The sequence below is a fragment of the Gopherus flavomarginatus genome, chromosome 12, assembly GCF_025201925.1.
Source record: "Gopherus flavomarginatus isolate rGopFla2 chromosome 12, rGopFla2.mat.asm, whole genome shotgun sequence".
In the NCBI taxonomy this organism is placed as follows: domain Eukaryota; kingdom Metazoa; phylum Chordata; order Testudines; family Testudinidae; genus Gopherus; species Gopherus flavomarginatus.
In genome coordinates, this window is record NC_066628.1 from 19,446,957 (window position 1) to 19,455,882 (window position 8,926).

The 8,926-nt window shown below is 41.6% G+C and overlaps 1 pseudogene; it reads left to right on the plus strand.

The window, feature by feature from the left end:
- The first annotated feature begins 3,844 nt into the window (after positions 1-3,844).
- Positions 3,845-8,926, plus strand: part of LOC127032133 (olfactory receptor 1052-like) — an 18,722-nt pseudogene continuing 13,640 nt past the window's right edge.

Consider the following 8,926-nt stretch of genomic DNA (forward strand, 5'->3'; position numbering starts at 1 on the left):
CAACAACCACAAGATTTATTTTTTTATTTTCATGAAAAATAGTGTTAGATTTACATTTCAACTTAAAATGTCATTTAAGTCAAAACATCAATATCAAAATATATTTTTCATTTCATTTTGACATTTCATTTTTTTCATTTTGACATCATTTCAAAATAAAATGTTTTTATGTCAAAAGAAACATTTCATGTTGATCAAAAATGTCATTTTTTCAATTTAAAATACAGAAATTTTTGTTTGACAATTTTTAAAATATTTCAATATTTGCCCCAATTTGGGATGAAAACAAATGTTGAAGTATCAAAATTTCCTACCAGATGCAAATTCCATTTTTTGAGGAGCTCTACTGATTCTGTAAACTCTATGACATATAGGTCAGCTTTGAAGAATTAAATTTTTTTGGCAAATGTTGGTAAATGTCGATGTCACAGTACACAGACAGATTGAGGGGAAATATTTCCATCTATAGTAATTGAAATGTATAGGTAGGCAAAGTTAAAAAACGACCAGAAATCCTTCAATAACTAAAAAAAACTTCAATAGAATTATGCCAATTTGCACCAGCTGAAAATGCGGAACTCATGTGAATGGATGCTCCCCATAGTAAGCAGTAAGCATGTTTTTATTTATAGAAGTCTTAGGGGCTAATTTTCAAGTCCATATCCACTGAAATGTCCCATCACATTTAATGGGAACTTCTGTTAGTTAAGACTGCAGAGTCAATCTCGTGCAAATTGTACATAGTGTCTTCAATGGAGTTTGGCCAATTTGAAAGTATTAAGGATCTTGTGTCCGATATGTTTAAGAAAACTAATTCAACATGCAAAAAATGGCAAACCTTTCTGTGCAAAAGACAGGGACAACACAGCTTAATACAAAAAGGGAAAACTTTGAAATGCTGCCAGATGCAAGGTTTTGAGATGTACACAGCTGATTCATTTCACAATCAAGACAAGAGGTTCTTTAGGAGACTAAGTCCTATTTTTAAAAGTAATAGGCTCTTAGAGGTTGAAATCCTTCCCTAAATGGGACTTAAATCAACCAGCATAGCTATTGTGGAATAAGCTATCTGCAACAGCTATTCCAGAATCACTCCCCATGTGAACACTGTATTCCAGAAAAAAAATTACTTTATTACAGAATAATTATTCTGCTTACAAAGCAGAGAGATTTTTCAAGACTAAAATCACTTTTATTCTGAATACAGTGTCTATATGGGGGAGTTATTCCACAATAGCTAAATTAGTCCAGAATAGTTATGCCAGTCAATTTCCCCTGTCTAGACAAAATCTTAGTCCCATTGACTTTCAATGGAAAAAAAAACTATTTTCTGGAAACAAAACTCTGAAATTGTCTTTATTTCACTTATTTTTTCCCTATTTTCAATATTTGTACTGATTTTTTTAAAGATATTTTTGTTTCAATATAATTTTGCACATTTTTTTCAATTTCCCATGGTAAAATTTCAATTTTGATACAAAGCCATTTTTTGGTCAAAGAGGGAAAAATGTGTTCAAAATATTTTGACCAGCTATACTATGGATTTTAGAGGGAGTTATTTCAGATTTATAGATCTTTTATGTGATTTAAGAATCTAGAACTTTGCTTTCATTACTAAGTACCTTAATAATAAAAACAGTATTTCAATTCACAAATCCCATATTTTCTGTACCTATAAATGCTTAACCCATTTATACAGAGACACTAAGTATTATGGCAATTGGTGTGGTATGAAAAGAATAGAAAATGAGGTGGTTTACTGTTAACTAGAACGATCATATTTTACCTTCAAAAGTGCTGTGACCAGAATGCTTCACTTAACTCTTCCCAGAAGTTCAGCAGTCAGAGTTGTCTTATGTGGATCTAACACTACTCACTGTTTTCTCTGTGCATATACAGTTATTTCAACAAATGACCTCATGCTTCTTGAAGTGGTTTCGTACTATGTAGGTGCACACAGTAAAGAACATCAGTGTCACCGGTTGCCTTTATCTGCAGGAAGTAGCAGAACTGATGACTGGGGACAGGTCCTAGTTAGCTGATTTGTTTTATTAACTATTACCCATTAGGGAATTTCTAGCAGCAGCCCTATGTCTGCACAGTGTAAACAACATTGAATTGTTGCACCACAGTTCTATTTCCAACTGGGAAGATTTACCTTTCACGTGACAGACCAAAGCTCTGGTGGATGAAGATGGAGGATGCTCTACACCTACTGGTCCAGACGTTGGATGACAAAGACAAAAAAAACACCCTATCACTCATGGGTGAATACTTGTCACAAAACAGTCACTCCATATCTGACCTCATAGTTCTTGTCCTCAAAGGAAACCTAAACGACACTCTCAAAGGATGAGTTTGGGAGCTTAAATTCATAACTTTGCTAGAAACTAAAAATCATGGACTTAATAAAGATACTGGAGCTATGGCTTATTACAACAATCTGTAACCCACTAATCCCCCTGTTTTCCCCCTGGATAAAGAGCTGGGGAAGAATGCAGTGCTTAGATTAATAGATTCTAATGCCAGAAGGGACCACTGTGCTAATTTAGTCTGACCCCCTGTATAATAGAGGCAACATAACTTCTCCAAAATAATTCCTAGAACATATCTAAGAGGTTACTCACACTATATATGTCCTGTGAATGAATATAAAGTTTGAGTTAAGCAAGTGTATTTTATCTGGCCAGCCTGACCAGCATATCCAAAACACACAGCTTGTGATTTTCAAGGCTGTCACAGGGTGTGATTTACAGAAGGGGCCTAAGGGAGCTAGGTGGGATTGAATTTCAGTGGGATTGGGGACCCGATTCCCTTACGCTCCTTTGTGAATCCCAGCCTAATGGATTTGGATTCCCACTTCAGTTAAGGGAAACTGGTGATCTTTGAAAATCTCAACCACAGCAATCTACTCAGGAAAATGGAAACTGAGATTTTGAAAAAGAATGAAGGGAGTTAGGTGTCCAAATCCCACAGAGAGTCCATGGGAGCTATATGTTTAACTCCTTTACACTTTGCCTGCCTGTGATAAAGAATCAGATCTGGAATTTTAGTCATCACTAGATATATCAGGCCAAATTCTCCCATCACTTTCACTGAGGCAAATGATGAGTGGCTGCATTAAAGTCATTGGAAAAAGATCAGTGCAAAAAACTGGTGTGAGTGAATTATCAGGGCAGTTGTTTGTCCTTCTTTTAACCACAGAAGTTAGGGGCTGAGTCCTGCAAACACTCAAATGGGCCTTACTCATGTGAGTAGGTCTGCGGACATCAGTGGTTTCACTGATAACATTGGGATCTCTGAGGTAAGTACTATCATGAGTAACAGCTGGCAGGGTCAGCCCACTGAATAGTTCTTAGTCAGGAAATACTGATCGTGCCAGATATTCAGCTGCTGTAGACTGACATAGATCTGTTGGTTTCCACCAGCTGGGCATTTCATCTCATTGACCTCAGTGAAGCTATGCTAGTTTAAAACGGATGGGGAAATGGCCCATTGAAGCTATGAAAATACACACCAGCTGGGGATCTGGTTCCACTGACTTCAGTGGAGGTACGACCAAGTTGCACCAGCTGGGAAACTAGTCTGTTGATGTAAGGGTAACTATTCCTGATTTAGACTAGAGAAACCAGGAGGGAGGGAGATCAGGCCTACAGACACCGATATCTATATTTTTTGAAATAATAATGCCTAGCACTGTTCAAGTGGGATTCTCAAATAGATTAAGTGTCAATATCCCCAGATAGGGAAGGTGAGGCATAGAAGTCTATGATGATTATCTCATTCCCATGCTGCTGGGGGAAGAGTTGGCGAACCATGTTAAGCTAGCCAAGAGTGTAGGAATATGGTCACCCGCAACCAGGGTAAGCAAGCCTTCACACCTATCCCTGTTCCTGAGCCTTCTCCCCGGGCCCCATCTGTGTTATCAGAGACCCAGATTGAGGTGGTGGAATTGAACCCCATTCCAACGCCTGCGACAGCAGTAGTAGATCCAGTCCCAGAGACCCAACCAGAACCAGTCTCAGAACTGGAACTGATGAAGCAACCAGCACCAGAACCATTGCTAGCACTGAATCCAGCACTTGCAATGCCATCTGCAACTCCAATGCCAGAGTGCACCACCGAGATTGCACTGGCAGGAACAGCTAAACCTGAACAAGAGGCTCAGCTCGAGCCTGAAATACAACCTAGTACACCAGCGGAAAGTGGTTCACAGTCAACAGAAACAATCCCATCACCTACATCACTTCCAGAGGGACCAAGCCCAAGTCTACAATCCAGTAAGGAACTGATGTCTCCAGTGTTAATGTAACAGTTCCAGGAAGAGCAGAAAGCAGATGAGAGCCTCAAGAGAGCTTGAATGACAGTACGGAGCAACCCCACCCTCTCTCAGCTCTTCTAATAGGTCCTGATTTGTTGTAGAAAAAGGACTTTTACACAAGGAAACTCTTTCTGGTGGGCACAAGAGGACCAACATCCTCAAAGACAGTAGTAGTTCCAGTAGGTATTGGGTAAAGCTCTTGAGCTTAGACCACGATCATCCTAGTGGCCATGCTGGAGTGAACAGAATCAAGACTGTTTGGGGAAGTCATTTCATTGTGGGTGAATGGGCAAGGATGTTTCTACCTATGTCCAGTCTTGTGAGGTGTGCCAAAGAATGGGAAAAGCCCAAGACCAGGTCAAAGCCCCTCTCCAGCCACTCCCCATAATTGAGGTTCCATTTCAGAGAGTAGCTGTACATATTCTGGGTCCTTTCCCTAAGAAGAGACCAAGAGGAAAGCTGTACATACTGACTTTCATGGATTTTTGCCATCTGAGGGTTGGAAGCAGTAGTAAAATTTAACACATAAATAGTGTTTGCAGAATTGGAACCTAAATGTTAATTAGTAATATCCACACAGGGCCTGATTCAAAGTCCATTGAACTCACTGGAAAGATGCCCATTAATTTCAATGAGCTGGGGATCAGACTCACAGATTATTTTTTAGGGCCAGATTTTCAAAGGTATTTAAGTGCGAGAATCAAAAAGGGCTTTAGGTGCCTAACTTCCATTTTAGATACTAAATCGCAAGATCAGGTACCACTCAGATTCAGAAAAACCCCACTCGACTGCCACCAAACTCTGTACGCACCTAAACTCACTTGTCACCTGTATTTTTGAAGGAAAAGGTCCCCAGATACGTATGTTTCTGCCTCTGGGCGTGTACACAGCTGCTTCCCTCTAGGCGTCCAGACCGCTATGCCAGAATGTGACTCAGGAATCAGAGGAAGATAGGCTTTCCTCTGCCTAACTCAGCTGTGGGGCCTGATCCCATAGGCAGGCTCAGAGACCGTTTATCAGACTGGGCTCCTCACATGAGCTCACACAAAGTGGGGGTGGATAAAAAAGGAGAGTATCCCTTGTACCTTTCAGCTTAGTGGTCAGGGCACTCACCGGGGATGTGAGAGGCTGTGGTTCAAGTTCCCCCCTACCTCACCCATTGAGATGTTCTGATTGGGGGTGTGGCCTCAATCTCTCCTGTTGAAGCTGCTCCACTTTGGATAAATAACGAGAGACCTTGGAGCAAAGGGACTAGATGCTAGGGGCTCCCGCAACCTGGGTGAGTGCCCTAACCACTAGGCTACAGCATGACCCCCCCTCCCCCCGCTTGTGCCTTTGCTCTCTAGCACAATGATTCCTGAATGATGTAATCCACAGTGGAACAGCTTCAACCAGAGAGACTGAGAGAGCCCCACATCAGACTATCCTGTAGCCCAGTGGCTTGGGAACTCACCGCAGAGGTGGCTAAGCCCTGCTCATATCTCTTCTCCCTTCAAAGGGATGTTCTTGTTCTTTTCCTTCCCTGGGGCTCTTTACAAAAATGGAGTAAGCATCTAGCGCCAAGAGAGAGTTCACAGCTGTGACTCCCAAGCAGGGAGAGGTGCCTCCCTTCAGCCTGGACTCAGGCACCCGACTCCCTGCGAGGGATGGGGCTCAGGACACACTCCTCTCCTCGGCATCTCCCATTGGCTAGCTTAGGCAAACAGCCGCTTATCTCATCTCTCCCCTTCCATTGCATAGGGAGCCTGGGCGCCAAACTCCAGGTTTGCAAATCCAAGTGATTCTCTCTGCCTAAGCCTTAGATGTGGTGATGCAGAGTATTGCAATGCCCAAGCCCCTTTGTGAATCTAGTCCGCAGACCAATTAATGCACAGCCTGTTAATGCACTTTAGAAATCACATCCTCTTAGAGCAAATTATTTCTCAGTGTAGACCAGTCCTCTAGCACCTAAGAACGGGATTCCCAAAAGCCAGCACGGTGAGCCAGAGCCAGTCCATTAGCCAGTAGGAAATGATGAGCAGAGGGTGTGATCTCTGCACTTAGGATTCTCTGTCCTGAACTCTCTGCTGGAGCTAGGCATGAAAGTCTCTCCTACCAGCCATTTTGTGGGGAGTTAGGTGTACACTACTATCATTCACTTCCTCTCTTACACCAACTGAATGAGAGGCACATCAGGCCCTTTGACTTCAGTGGGGTCACAGTGGTCCATTGGAAATGGTGTTAAAATTCGAAAGTGTAGGTGACAATTTCCTAGTGCAAGTGCTGAAGGAACCAACTAGGGGCAGAGCTCTTCTTGATCTGCTGGTCACAAACCAGAAAGAATTAGTAGGGGAAGCAAAAGTGGATGGACTTTGACTCCCTCAGGGAACTGATGGGCAGAATCCCCTGAGAGAATAATATGAGGGGGAAAGGAGTCCAGGAGACCTAGCTGTATTTTAAGGAATTTTTATTGAGGTTGCAGGAACAAACCATCCTGATGTGTAGAAAGAATAGCAAATATTGCAGGCGACCAGCTTAGCTTAACGGTGAAATCCTTGCTGATCTTAAACACAAAAAGGAAGCTTACAAGAAGTGGAAGTTTGGACAAATGACCAGGGAGGGTGTCAATGTTTTTTTCCCCACTTTGAACTTTAGCCTCCAAAAAGCGGGGACCTGCATGGACCCTTCTAAGCTTAATTCCTAGCATAGATCTGATAACGCTGCCACCAGTCAAAATATAGTATTTGGCACACCTCCTGTTCCCCCAGAAACCTTCCCTGGGGAACCCAAGACCCAAACCCCTTATGTCTTAAAACAAGGAGAAATAAACCACCCCCCCCCTCTTTTTCCTCCCCAGACATTCCCCTCCCTGGGTTGCCTTGGGAAGCTATACAGATCCAAACTCCTTGGATCTTAAAACAAAGAGAAATTAACCATTCCCTTCCTTTTCCCCCCCACCAATCCTTGTTGAGTTTAGACTCAATCCCTTGTATTCCAAAACAAGGAAAAATCAATCAGGTTCTTAAAAAGAAAGCTTTTAATTAAAGTAAGAAAAAGTAAAAATTATCTCTGTAAAATCAGGATGGTAAATGCTTACAGGGTATTCAGGTTCATATAGACTAGAGGGACTTCCCCCCTCCTAGCCTGAGATTCAATGGCTACCTCATATCAGGTCAGAAGGAAAAAGACACCACAATAACAGAATTAGCTAAATAGACAGATGTATAGACGGGGATCTGAACTCAAGCCATTGTCATGTGTTGGAAGTTGCAGTAAGTTCCCAATGGCTTTATAAACAAGCAGAGTGGAGCCCACCCCTAAGCCTTGCCTAGCGGATGACAACACACTCTGCCCCTATGGCCCTGAAATAAGGGAAGAATGCAAGTGACACTGCTTTGTCCAAAAAAACGTATCACTTACCGGCCTGAGGGCTCTGAACCTTCATACAGCTGTGTGACCATGGGTGCTGCTGTCCTGTAAAGGCGCCTCCTCAGCAGTGGAAATGGGGCAGTGAGTCCTAGTGGATGAGAAAAGGGGGAGCTATACCATTTAATGGGCACTGCTTGACATAAAACAGGAGAAATTCCATTGATGCACATACCTTTACACTTGACAGTCTTGTAAATTAAATTGAATGGAAAATTAAATCCTAAAATTACATATGTGAATTAATGGGAATATATGAGCGGGGAAATAAATGACCACACTGTTTCAGTGGAAGGACAGGTGAAGTGAAGTGTGTGAACCAGGGAATGATTGTTTTATTTGGTGGTGTACGTGCAAGGCGTTTTGTTTTCATATTTTTAAAAAATATATTGTTAAACATTTCCTGGAAATTTATCCGTGTTTATTATAAAAATTTAAAAGAGCAGTTGAAAAATCAATGCAAATAAATTAACCTCACAGTTTCTGGGTAAACATTGAGGTTAATATTGGAAGGTGGGAGAACTGAGAAAATCAACAAATAGAAGGTAAAAGCAGTTTAATGCTGTGATTTATTTCATGAACAGTACATACACATATGCACATGTATGTTTTCGTGTGTGTGGATCTTCTACTATATTGCCGTAATTTAACAGAAACGAATGCGTTATTAACATAAACATCTACCTGATGTAATGTACTACAGTTTCTTGACATAATCAGTATTTTCACGTACTTGAGAAGTGCAAAAATTCAGGGGAAAATTGGTATAAAAATAGTTTTTGGAAAATCTGGGAAATTTTCAGTAAAAATTGGTAAAAACTGAAAAAGAAGGCCCTCTGCATGTGTTAGAGTCATACTGTGTGTGGGGATCCTTATATGTGCACCTCTTTATGTGGATTGTATGTATGTGTGTGTGTGTGCATGCTTAAGTATATTTCTGTATGTGTGTATCTCTGTGTCTCCCTCTGTGCCTGCATGTGTATCAGTGTGTGCGTGTTGGGAAATGAATGCTTGGTTAGTATTCATGTGTGACTGCTCTGTGCATGTGAATTGTGATTTGCTGTGTAACAAGCAGCTGAAGCCAGATCCTCAGCTGGTGTCAATGAATGTAGCTCCACTGAGGACACCCAAGTCAGCTGGTGAAAATGAGTGTGATGATCTAGCCTGATGTTCTGATGTCTCCCTGATTTCTCCCCTGTA